Source organism: Dama dama, unplaced genomic scaffold, assembly GCF_033118175.1.
Source record: "Dama dama isolate Ldn47 unplaced genomic scaffold, ASM3311817v1 ptg000094l, whole genome shotgun sequence".
NCBI lineage: Eukaryota > Metazoa > Chordata > Mammalia > Artiodactyla > Cervidae > Dama > Dama dama.
The window spans coordinates 3,007,170-3,020,660 of NW_026870909.1; positions in this window are offsets into that span (position 1 = coordinate 3,007,170).

Genomic DNA, 13,491 nt, shown 5'->3' on the forward strand with positions numbered 1-13,491 from the left:
GCATGAAACGGTCTGAAAAATAGGATTATGAAACGGTGTTCAAAAACATGAAGAGCCTGAAAAGGTGTGAGAAATATGAAGAGATTCAAAAGGTGTGAAAATTATGAGGAGTCTGAAACGGTCTGAAAAATAGGAGGAGCATGAAGAGTTGTTCAAAAACATGAAGGGCCTGAAAAGCTGTGAAAAATATGCAAAGCTTCAAAAGGTGTCAAAACTGAGATGAGCATGAAACGGTCTCCAAAATAGGAGGAGCATGAAATGGTGTTCAAAAACATGAAGAGCCTGAAAAGGTGTGAAAAACATGAAGAGCTTCAAAAGGTGTGAAAAATATGAAGAGCTTTAAAAGGTGTCAAAAATATGAGGAGTATGAAACGGTATGATAAATAGCAGGAGCATGAACCGGTGTTGTAAAACATGAAGAGTCTGAAATCGTGTGAAAAATATGAAGAGCTTCAAAAATGTGAAAAATATGAAGAGCTTCAAAAGATGTGAAAAATATGCAAAGCTTCAAAAGGTGTCAAAAATGAGATGAGCATGAAACGGTCTGAAAAAAAAGAGGAGCATGAAGTCGTGTTTAAAAATATGAAGAGCCTGAAAAGGTGTGAAAAATATGAAGAGCTTCAAAAGGTGTGAAAAATATGAGGAGCATGATACGGTCTGAAAAATAGGAGGAGCATGAAGCGGTGTTCAAAAACATGAAGAGCCTGAAAAGGTGTGAAAAATATGAAGAGCTTCAAAAGGTGTCAAAAATATGAGGAGCATGAAACAATCTCAAAAATAGGAGGAGCATGAAGCGGTGTTCAAAAATATGAAGAGCCTGAAAAGGTGTGAAATATATGAAGAGATTCAAAAGGTGTCAAAAATATGAGGAGCATGAAACGTTCTGAAAAATAGGAGAAGGATGAAGCGGTGTTGAAAAACATGAAGAGCCTGAAATTGTGTGAAAATGTGAAGAGCTTCAAAATGTTTCAAAAATATGAGGAGCCTGAAAAGTTCTGAAAAATAGTAGGAGCATGAAGTGGTCTTGAAAAACATGAAGAGCCTGAAAAGGTGTGAAAAATATGAAGAGCTTCTAAAGGAGTCAAAAACATGTGGAGGATGAAACTTTCTGAAAAATAGGATGATCATGAAACTGTTTTGAAAAAGATGAAGAGCATGAAAAGGTGTGAAAAATATGAAGAGCTTCAAAAGGTGTGAAAAATATGAGGAGCAGGAAACGGTCTGAAAAAGAGGAGGAGCATGAAGCGGTGTTCAAAAACATGAAGAGCCTGAAAAGGTGTGAAAAATATGAAGAGCTTCAAAAGGTGAGAAAAATATGAAAAGCTTCAAAAGGTGTCAAAAATTAGATTAGCATGAAAGGGTCTGAAAAATAGGAGGAGCATGAAGTGATGTTGAAAAACATGAAGAGCCTGAGAAGGTGTGAAATATATGAAGAGCTTCAAAAGGTGTGAAAAATATGAAGAGCTTCAAAAGGTGTGAAATAATGAGGAGCATGAAACGGTCTGAAAAATAGGAGGAGCATGAAGCGGTGTTGAAAAACATAAAGAGCCTGAAAAGGTGTGAAAAATATGAAGAGCTTCAAAAGGTGTGAAAAATATGAGGAGCATGAAACGGTCTGAAAAATAGGAGGAGCATGAAGCGGTGTTGAAAAACATGAAAAGCCTGAAAAAGTGTGAAAAATATGAAGAGCTTCAAAAGGTGTCAAAAATATGAGGAGCATGAAACGGTCTGAAAAACAGGAGTCACAAGAAGCGGTGTTGGAAAACATGAAGAGCCTGAAAACGTGTGAAAAATATGAAGAGCTTCAAAAGCTGTGAAAAATATGAAGAGCTTCAAAACGTGTCAAAAATGAGATGAGCATGAAACGGTCTGAAAAAGAGGAGGAGCAAGAAGCATTTTTGAAAAACATGAAGAGACTGAAAAGGTGTGAAAAATATGAAAAGCTTCAAAAGATGTCAAAAATATGATGAGCATGAAACGGTCTGAAATATAGCAGGAGCATGAAGCGGTGTTCAAAAACATGAAGAGCCTGAAAAGGTGAGAAAAATATGAAGAGCTTCAAAAGGTGTCAAAAATATGAGGAGCATGAAACGGTCTGAAAAATAGGAGGAGCATGACGCGGTGCTCAAAAACATGAAAAGCCTGAAAAGGTGTGAAAAATATGAAGAGCTTCAAAAGGTGTGAAAAATATGAGGAGCATGAAACGGTCTGAAATATAGGAGTAGCATGAAGTGGTATTGAAAACATGAATAGCCTGGAAAGGTGTGAAATATATGAAGAGCTTCAAAAGGTGTGAAAAATATGAAAAGCTTTAAAAGGTGTGAAATACATGACGAGCATGAAACTCTCTGAAAAATAGGAGGAGCATGAAGTGGTGTTGAAAAAGGTGAATAGCCTGTAAAGGTGTGAATATATGAAGAGCTTCAAAAGAAGTAAAAAATATGAGAGGCATGAAACGACTGAAAAATAGGAGGAGCAGGAAGTGGTGTTGAAAAAGGTGAATAGCCTGTAAAGGTGTGAATATATGAAGAGCTTCAAAAGGTGTCAAAAATATAGGAGAATGAAACGGTCTGAAAAATAGGAGGAGCATGAAACGGTGTTCAAAACAAGAAGAGCTGAAAAGGTGTGAAAAATATGAAGAGCTTCAAAAGGTGTCAAAAATATGAGGAGCATGAAACTCTCTGAAAAATACGAGGAGCATGAAGCGGTGTTTCAAAACATGAAGATCCTGAAAAGATGTGAAAAATATGAAGAGCTTCAAAAGTTGTCAAATATATGAGGAGCATGAAACGGTCTGAAAAATAGGAGGAGCATGAAGCTGTGTTCAAAAACATGAGGAGCCTGAAAAGGTGTGAAATATATGAAGAGCTTCAAAATGTGTTAAAAATATGAGGAGCGTGAAAAGGTCTGAAAAATTGGAGGAGCATGAAGCTGTGTTCAAAAACATGAGGAGCCTGAAAAGGTTTGAAACATATGAAGAGCTTCAAAAGGTGTGAAATATATGAAGAGCTTCAAAAGGTGTCAAAAAATGTGACGAGCATGAAACGGTCTGAAAAATAGGAGGAGCATGAAGTGGTGTTCAAAAATGAAGAGCCTGAAAAGGAGTGATATATATGAAGAGTTTCAAAATGTGTCAAAAATATGAGGAGCATGAAACGGTCTGAAAAATACGAGCAGCATGATGTGGTCTTGAAAAACATGAAGAACCTGAAAGGTGTGAAGAATATGAAAAGCTTCTCAAGGTGTCAAAAATAGGAGGAGCATGATACGGTTTGAAAAATATGAGAGGCATGAAGTGGTATTGAAAACCTGAATAGCCTGGAAAGGTGTGAAATATATGAAGAGCTTCAAAAGGTGTGAAAAATATGAAAAGCTTCAAAAGGTGTGAAATACATGACGAGCATGAAACTCTCTGAAAAATAGGAGGAGCATGAAGTGGTGTTGAAAAAGGTGAATAGCCTGTAAAGGTGTGAATATATGAAGAGCTTCAAAAGGTGTCAAAACTATGAGGAGCATGAAACGGGCTGAAAAATAGGAGGAGCATGAAGCGGTGTTGAAAAAGGTGAATAGCCTGTAAAGGTGTGAATATATGAAGAGCTTCAAAAGGTGTCAAAAATATAGGAGAATGAAACGGTCTGAAAAATAGGAGGAGCATTAAACGGTGTTCAAAACATGAAGAGCTGAAAAGGTGTGAAAAATATGAAGAGCTTCAAATAATGTGAAATACATGAGGAGCATGAAATGGTCTGAAAAATAGGAGGAGCATGAAGCGGTGTTGAAAAACATGAAAACCTGAAAAGATGTGAAAAATATGAACAGCTTCAAAAGGTGTCAAATATATGAGGAGCAAGAAACTGTCTGAAAAATAGGAGGAGCATGAAGCGGTTTTCAAAAAAATGAAGAGCCTGAAAAGGTGTTAAAAATATGAAGAGCTTCAAAAGGTGTGAAAAATATGAGGAGCATGAAACGGTGTGAAAAATAGGAGGAGGATTGTAGCGGTGTTCAAAAATATTAAGAGCATGAAAAGGTGTGAAAAATATGAACAGCTTCAAAAGGTGTGAAACACATGAGGCGCATGAAACTGTCTGAAGAATAGGAGGAGCATGAAGCAGTGTTGAAAAACATGAAGAGCATGAAAAGCTGTGAAAAAGATGAAGAGTTTCAAAAGGTGTCAAAAATATGAGGAGCATGAAACGGTCTGAAAAATAAGAGGAGCAGGAAGCGGTGTTCAAAAACATGGAGAGCCTGAAAAGGTATGAAAAATATGAAGAGCTTCAAAAGGTGTCAAAAATATGAGGAGCATGAAACGGTCTGATAAGTAAGAGTAGCATGAAACGGTGTTCAGAAACATGAAGAGCCTGGAAAGGTGTGAAAAATATGAAGAGCCTCAAAACGTGTCAAAATTATGAGGAGCATGAAACGGTCTGAAAAACAGGAGGATCATGAAGCAGTGTTGAAAAACATGAAGAGCCTTAAAACGTGTGAAAAATAAGAAGAGCTTCAAAAGGTGTGAAAAATATGAATAGCTTCAAAAGGTGTGAAAAAAGAGATGAGCTTGAAACGGTCTGAACAATAGGAGGAGCTTGAAGCTGTGCTCAAAAACATGAAGAGCCTGAGAAGGTGTGAAAAATATGAAGAGCTTCAAAAGGTGTCAAATATATGAGGAGCATGAAACGGTCTGAAAAATAGGAGGAGCATGAAGCGGTGTTCAAAAACATGAAGAGCCTGAAAAGGTGTGAAATATATGAAGAGCTTCAAAAGGTGTGAAAAATATGAATAGCTTCAAAAGGTGTGAAAAAAGAGATGAGCATGAAACGGTCTGAAATATAGGAGGAGCATGAAGCGGTGTTCAAAAACATGAAAAGCCTGAAAAGGTTTGAAAAATATGAAGAGCCTCAAAACATGTCAAAAATGAGAAGAGCATGAAACTGTCTGAAAAATAGGAGTAGCATGAAGTGGTGTTGAAAAAAAAGAAGACACTGAAAAGGTGTGAAATATATGAAGAGCTTCTAACAGTGTCAAAAATATGAGGAGAATGAAAGCGTCTCAAAAATAGGAGGAGCAGGAAGCGGTGTTCAAAAACATGAAGAGCCTGAAAAGGTGTGTAAAATATGAAGAGCTTCAAAAGGTGTCAAATATATGAGGAGCATGAAACGGTCTGAAAAATAGGAGGAGCATGAAGCGGTGTTCAAAAACATGAAGAGCCTGAAAAGGTGTGAAATATATGAAGAGCTTCAAAAGGTGTCAAAAATACGAGGAGCATGAAACGGTCTGAAAAATAGGAGGATCATGAAGCGGGGTTCAAAAACATGGAAAACCTGAAAAGGTGTGAAAAATATGAAAAGCTTCAAAAGGTGTCAAATATGAGATGAGCATGAGAAGTTCTTAAAAATAGGAGGATCATAAAACGGTGCTGAAAAACATGAAGAGCCTGAAAATGTGTGAAAAATATGAAGAGCTTCAAAAGGTGTCAAATATGAGATGAGCATGAAACGGTCTGAAAAATAAGAGGAGCATGAAGCGGTGTTCAAAAACATGAGGAGCCTGAAAAGGTGTGAAAAATATGAAGAGCTGCAAAAGGTGTCAAATATATGAGGAGCATGAAACGGTCTGAAAAATAGGAGGAGCATGAAGTGGTGTTGAAAAAAATGAAAAGCCTGAAAAGGTGTGAAATATATGAAGAACTTCAAAAGGTGTCAAAAATATGAGGAGAATGAAACGGTCTGCAAAAAAGGAGAAGCATGAAATGGTGTTCAAAAACATGAAGAGCCTGAAAAGGTGTGAAAAACATGAAGAGCCTGAAAAGGTGTGAAAAATATGAAGAGATTCAAAAGGTGTCAAAAATATTAGGAGCATGAAACGGTCTGAAAAAAAGGAGGAGCAGGAAACCGTGTTCAAAAACATGAAGAGCCTGAAAAGGTGTGAAAAATATGAAGAGCTTCAAAAGGTGTTAAAAATAGGAGGAGCATGAAGCGGTGTTCAAAAACATGAAGAGCCTGAAAATGTGTGTAAAATATGTAGAGGTTCAAAACGTGTCAAAAATATGAGGAGCATGAAACGGTCTGAAAAATAGGTGGATCAAGAAGCGGTGTTGAAAAACATGAAGAGCGTGAAAACGTGTGAAAAATATGAAGAGCTTCAAAAGGTGTGAAAAATATGAAGAGCTTAAAATGGTGTCAAAAATGAGATGAGCATGAAAACGTCTGAAAAATAGGTGGAGCATGATGTGGTGTTGAAAAACATGAAGAGCCTGAAAAGTTGTGAAAAATATGAAGACCTTCAAAATGTGTCAAAAATATGAGGAGCATGAAACGGTCTGAAAAATAGGAGGAGCATAAAGTGGGGTTGAAAATCATGAAGAGCCTGAAAAGCTGTGTAAAATATGAAGAGCTTCAAAAGGAGTGAAATACATGAGGAGCATGAAACCGTCTGAATTATAGGAGGAGCATGAAACGGTGTTCAAAAACATGAATAGCCTGAAAAGGTGTGAAAAATATGAAGAGCTACAAAAGGTGTGAAAAATATGAAGAGCTTCAAAAGGTGTGAAAAATATGAAGAGCTTCAAAAGGTGTGAAATACATGAGGAGCATGAAACGGTCAGAAAAATAGGAGGAGCATGAAGCGGTGTTGAAAAACATGAAGAACCTGAAAAGGTGTTAAAAATATGAAGAGCTTCAAAAGGTGTCAAAAATATGAGGAGCATGTAACGGTCTGAAAAATAGGAGGAGCATGAAGTGGTGTTGAAAAACATGAAGAGACTGTAAATTTGTGAAAAATATGAAGAGCTTCAAATCGTGTCAAAAATATGAGAAGCATGAAACGGTCTGAAAAATAGGAGCAGCATGAAGAGGTGTTCAAAAACATGAAGAGCCTGAAAACGTGTGAAAAATATGAAGAGCTTCAAAAGGTGTGAAAAATAGGAGAAGCATGAAGCGGTGTTGAAAAACATGAAGAGCCTGAAAACGTGTGAAAAACATGAAGAGCTTCAAAAGGTGTGAAAAATATGAACAGCTTCAAAAAGTGTCAAAAATGAGATGAGCATGAAGCGGTCTCAAAAATGGTGGAGCATGAAGTGTTGTTGAAAAACATAAAGAGCCTGAAATCGTGTGAAAAATAGGAAGAGCTTCAAAAGGTGTGAAATACATGAGGAGCATTAATCGGTCTGAAAAATAGGAGTAGTATAAAGCGGTGTTGAAAAACATGAAGAGCCTGAAAAGGAGTGAAAAATATGAAGAGCTTCAAAAGGTGTGAAATATATGAAGAGCTTCAACAGGTTTCAAAAATATGAGGAGCATGAAACGGTCAGAAAAATAGGAGGAGCATGAAGCGGTGTTCAAAACATGAAGAGCCTGAAAAAGTGTGAAAAATATGAAGAGCTTCAAAAGGTTTGAAAAATATGAAGAGCCTGGAAAGGTGTCAAAAATGAGATGAGCATGAAACGGTCTGAAAAATAGAAGGAGCATGAAGTGTTGTTCAAAAACGTGAAGAGCCTGAAAAGGTTTGAAAAATATGAAGAGCTTCAAAAGGTGTGAAATACATGAGGAGCAAGAAACGGTCTGAAAAATAGGAGGAGCATGAAGCGGTGTTTTAAACATGAAAAGCCTGAAAAAGTGTGAAAAATATGAAGAGCTTCACTGATTTGAAAAATAAGAAGAGCCTGAAAAGGTGTGAAAATTGACATGAGCATGAAACGGTCTGAAAAATAGGAAGAGCATGAAGAGGTGTTCAAAAACATGTACAGCGTGACAAGGTGTGAAAAATATGAAGAGCTTCAAAAGGTGTCAAAAATATGAGGAGCATGAAACGGTCTGAAAAATAGGAGGAGCATGAAGAGGTGTTGAAATACATGAAGAGCCTGAAAATGTGTGAAAAATATGAAGAGCTTCAAAACGTGTCAAAAATATGAGAAGCATGAAACGGTCTGAAAAATAGGAGCAGCATGAAGAGCTGTTCAAAAACATGAAGAGCCTGAAAAGGTGTGAAAAATATGAAGAGCTTCAAAAGGTGTGAAAAATAGGAGGAGCATGAAGCGGTGTTGAAAAACATGAAGAGCCTGAAAACGTGTGAAAAATATGAAGAGCTTCAAAAGGTGTGAAAAATATGAACACTTTCAAAAAGTGTCAAAAATGAGATGAGCATGAAGCGGTCTGAAAAATGGTGGAGCATGAAGTGTTGTTGAAAAACATGAAGAGCCTGAAATCGTGTGAAAAATATGAAGAGCTTCAAAAGGTGTGAAATACATGAGGAGCATTAATTGGGCTCAAAAATAGGAGTAGCATGAAGCGGTGCTGCAAAACATGAAGAGCCTGAAAAGGTGTGAAAAATATGAAGAGCTACAAAAGGTGTGAAGTACAGGAGGAGCATTAAACGGTCTGAAAAATAGGAGGAGCATGAAGCACTGTTGAAAAACATGAAGAGCCCAAAAGGTATGAAAAATATGAAGAGCTTCAAAAGGTGTGAAAAATACGAGGAGCATGAAGAGGTGTTCAAAAACATGAAAAGCCTGAAATGTTGCAAAAATATGAAAAGCTTCAAAAGGTGTCAAAAATATGAGGAGCATGAAACGGTCTGAAAAACCGGAGGAGCATGAAGCGGTGTTCAAAAACATGAAGAGCCTGAAAAGGTGTGAAAAATTTGAAGAGCTTTAAAAATGTGAAAAATATGAAGAGCTTCAAAAGGTGTGAAATATATGAAGAGCTTCAAAAGGTGTGAAAAATATGAAGAGCTTCAAAAGGTGTCAAAAATATGAAGAGCATGAAAAGGTCTGAAAAATAGGAGGAGCATGAAGTGGTGTTGAAAAACATGAAGAGCCTGAAAAAGTGTGAAATATATGAAGAGCTTCAAAAGGTGTGAAAAATATGAAGAGCTTCAAAAGGTGTCAAAAATATGAAGAGCATGAAACGGTCACAAAAATAGGAGGAACTTGAAGTGGTTTTCGAAAACATGAAGAGTCTGAAAAGGTGTGAAATATAAGAAGAGCTTCAAAAGGTGTCAAAATTATGAGGAGCATGAAACGGTCTGAAAAATAGGAGGATCATGAAACAGTGTTGAAAAACATGAAGAGCCTGAAAAGGTGTGAAAAATATGAAGAGCTTCAAAACGTGTCAAAAATATGAGGAGCATGAAACTGTCTGAAAAATAGGAGGAGCATGATGCGGTGTTGAAAAACATGAAGAGCTTCAAAAGGTGACAAAAATGAGATTACCATGAAACGGTCTGAGAAATAGAAAGAGCATGAAGTCCTTTTCAAAAAAATGAAGAATCTGAAAAGGTGTGAAGTATATGAACATTTCAAAAGGTGTCAAAAATATGAGCAGCATGAAACGGTCTGAAAAATAGGAGGAGCATGAAGCGGTGTTCAAAAACATGAAAAGCCTGAAAAGGTTTGAAAAATATGAAGAGCCACAAAACGTGTCAAAAATGAGAAGAGCATGAAACTGTCTGAAAAATAGGAGTAGCATGAAGCGGTGTTGAAAAACATGAAGAGCCTGAAAAGGTGTGAAAAATATGAACAGATTCAAAAGGTGTCAAAAATGAGATGAGCATGTAACGGTCTGAAAAATCGGAGGAGCATGAAGTGGGGTTGAAAATAATGAAGAGCCTGAAAATGTGTGTAAAATATGAAGAGCTTCAAAAGGAGTGAAAGACTTGAGGAGCATGAAACCGTCTGAATTATAGGAGGAGCATGAAACGGTGTTGAAAAACATGAAGAATCTCAAAAGGTGTGAAAAATATGAAGAGCACAAAAGGTGTCAAAAATATGAAGAGCTTCAAAAAGTGTGACAAATGAGATGAGCATGAAATGGTCTGAAAAAGGAGGAGCATGAAGTGGTGTTGAAAAACATGAAGAGCCTGAAAAGGTGTAAAATATATGAAGAGATTCAAAAGGTGTCAAAAATATGAGGAGCTTGAAATGGTCTGAAAAATTGGAGGATCATGAAGCGGTGTTAAAAAACATGAAGAGCCTGAAAAGTTGTGAAAAATATGAAGAGCTTCAAAGGTGTCAAAAATGGGAGGAGCATGAAACGGTCTGAAAAATAGGAGGAGCATGAAATCGTGTTCAAAAACATGAAGAGCCTGAAAAGGTGTGAAAAATATGAAGAGCTTCAAAATGTGTGAAATACATGAGGAGCATGAAACGGTCTGAAAAGGAGGAGGAGCATGAAGCCGTGTTCAAAATCATGAAGAGCCTAAAAACGTGTGAAAAATATGAAGAGCTTCAAAAGGTGTGAAAAATAGGAGAAGCATGAAGCGGTGTTGAAAAACATGAAGAGCCTGAAAACGTGTGAAAAACATGAAGAGCTTCAAAAGGTGTGAAAAATATGAACAGCTTCAAAAAGTGTCAAAAATGAGATGAGCATGAAGCGGTCTCAAAAATGGTGGAGCATGAAGTGTTGTTGAAAAACATGAAGAGCCTGAAATCGTGTAAAAAATATGAAGAGCTTCAAAAGGTGTGAAATACATGAGGAGCATTAATCGGTCTGAAAAATAGCAGTAGCATGAAGCGGTGTTGAAAAACATGAAGAGCCTGAAAAAGAGTGAAAAATATAAAGAGCTTCAAAAGGTGTGAAATATATGAAGAGCTTCAACAGGTTTCAAAAATATGAGGAGCATGAAACGGTCTGAAAAATAGGAGGAGCATGAAGCGGTGTTCAAAACATGAAGAGCCTGAAAAAGTGTGAAAAATATGAAGAGCTTCAAAAGGTCTGAAAAATATGAAGAGCCTGAAAAGGTGTCAAAAATGAGATGAGCATGAAACGGTCTGAAAAATAGGAGGAGCATTAAGCGGTGTTCTAAACATGAAAAGCCTGAAAAAGTGTGAAAAATATGAAGAGCTTCACTGGTTTGAAAAATAAGAAGAGCCTGAAAAGGTGTGAAAATTGACATGAGCATGAAACGGTCTGAAAAATAGGAAGAGCATGAAAAGGTGTTCAAAAACATGTACAGCCTGACAAGGTGTGAAAAATATGAAGAGCTTCAAAAGCTGTCAAAAATGAGATAAGCATGAAACGGTCTGAAAAATAGGAGGAGCATGAAGCGGTGTTGAAAAACATGAAGAGCCTGAAAAGGTGTGAAATAAATGAAGAGCTTCAAAAGGTGTGAAAAATATGAAGAGCTTCTAAAGGTGTCAAAAATATGAGGAGCATGAAACGGTTTGAACAATAGGAGGAGCATGAAAAGGTTTTCAAGAACATGAAGAGCCTGAAATTGTGTGAAAAATATAAAGAGCTTCAAAAGCTGTGAAATACATGCGGAGCATGTAATGGTCTGAAAAATAGGATGAGCATGAAAAGGTGTTCAAAAAAAAGAAGAGCCTGAAAAGGTGTTAAAAATATGAACAGCTTCAAAAGGTGTGAAAAATATGAAGAGCTTCAAAAGGTGTCAAAAATGAGATGAGCATGAAACGGTCTGAAAAATCGGAGGAGCATGAAGTGGGGTTGAAAATCATGAAGAGCCTGAAAAGGTGTGTAAAATATGAAGAGCTTCAAAAGGAGTGAAATACATGAGGAGCATGAAACCGTCTGAATTATAGGAGGAGCATGAAACGGTGTTCAAAAACATGAATAGCCAAAAAGGTGTGAAAAATATGAAGAGCTACAAAAGGTGTGACAAATATGAAGAGCTTCAAAAGGTGTGAAAAATATGAAGAGCTTCAAAAGGTGTGAAATACATGAGGAGCATGAAACGGTCAGAAAAATAGGAGGAGCATGAAGCGGTGTTGAAAAACATGAAGAACCTGAAAAGGTGTTAAAAATATGAAGAGCTTCAAAAGGTGTCAAAAATATGAGGAGCATGTAACGGTCTGAAAAATAGGAGGATCATGAAGCGGTGTTGAAAAACATGAAGAGACTGTAAATTTGTGAAAAATATGAAGAGCTTCAAATCGTGTCAAAAATATGAGAAGCATGAAACGGTCTGAAAAATAGGAGCAGCATGAAGAGGTGTTCAAAAACATGAAGAGCCTGAAAACGTGTGAAAAATATGAAGAGCTTCAAAAGGTGTGAAAAATAGGAGAAGCATGAAGCGGTGTTGAAAAACATGAAGAGCCTGAAAACGTGTGAAAAATATGAAGAGCTTCAAAAGGTGTGAAAAATATGAACAGCTTCAAAAAGTGTCAAAAATGAGATGAGCATGAAGCGGTCTCAAAAATGGTGGAGCATGAAGTGTTGTTGAAAAACATAAAGAGCCTGAAATCGTGTGAAAAATAGGAAGAGCTTCAAAAGGTGTGAAATACATGAGGAGCATTAATCGGTCTGAAAAATAGGAGTAGCATGAAGCGGTGTTTTAAACATGAAAAGCCTGAAAAAGTGTGAAAAATATGAAGAGCTTCACTGGTTTGAAAAATAAGAAGAGCCTGAAAAGGTGTGAAAATTGACATGAGCTTGAAACGGTGTGAAATATAGGAAGAGCATGAAGAGGTGTTCAAAAACATGTACAGCCTGACAAGGTGTGAAAAATATGAAGAGCTTCAAAAGGTGTCAAAAATATGAGGAGCATGAAACGGTCTGAAAAATAGGAGGAGCATGAAGTGGTGTTGAAATACATGAAGAGCCTGAAAATGTGTGAAAAATATGAAGAGCTTCAAAAGGTGTGAAAAATATGAACACTTTCAAAAAGTGTCAAAAATGAGATGAGCATGAAGCGGTCTGAAAAATGGTGGAGCATGAAGTGTTGTTGAAAAACATGAAGAGCCTGAAATCGTGTGAAAAATATGAAGAGCTTCAAAAGATGTGAAATATATGAGGAGCATTAATCGGTCTCAAAAATAGGAGTAGCATGAAGCGGTGTTGAAAAACATGAAGAGTCTGAAAAGGTGTGAAAAATATGAAGAGCTACAAAAGGTGTGAAGTACAGGAGGAGCATTAAACGGTCTGAAAAATAGGAGGAGCATGAAGTGGTGTTGAAAAACATGAAGAGCCTGAAATGTTGCAAAAAATATGAAGAGCTTCAAAAGGTGTGAAAAATACGAGGAGCATGAAGAGGTGTTCAAAAACATGAAAAGCCTGAAATGTTGCAAAAAATATGAAAAGCTTCAAAAGGTGTCAAAAATATGAGGAGCATGAAACGGTCTGAAAAACCGGAGGAGCATGAAGCGGTGTTCAAAAACATGAAGAGCCTGAAAAGGTGTGAAAAATTTGAAGAGCTTTAAAAATGAGAAAAATATGAAGAGCTTCAAAAGGTGTGAAATATATGAAGAGCTTCAAAAGGTGTGAAAAATATGAAGAGCTTCAAGGTGTCAAAAATATGAAGAGCATGAAAAGGTCTGAAAATCAGGAGGAGCATAAAATGTGTTCAAAAACATGAAAGCCTGAAAAGGTGAGAAAAATATGAAGAGCTTCAAAAGGTGTTAAATACATGAGGAGCATAAAACGGTCTGAAAATTAGGAGGAGCATGAAGCGGTGTTCAAAAACATGAAGAGCCTGAAAACGTGTGAAAAATATGAAAAGGTTCAAAATGTGTCAAAAATATGAGGAGCATGAAACGGTCTG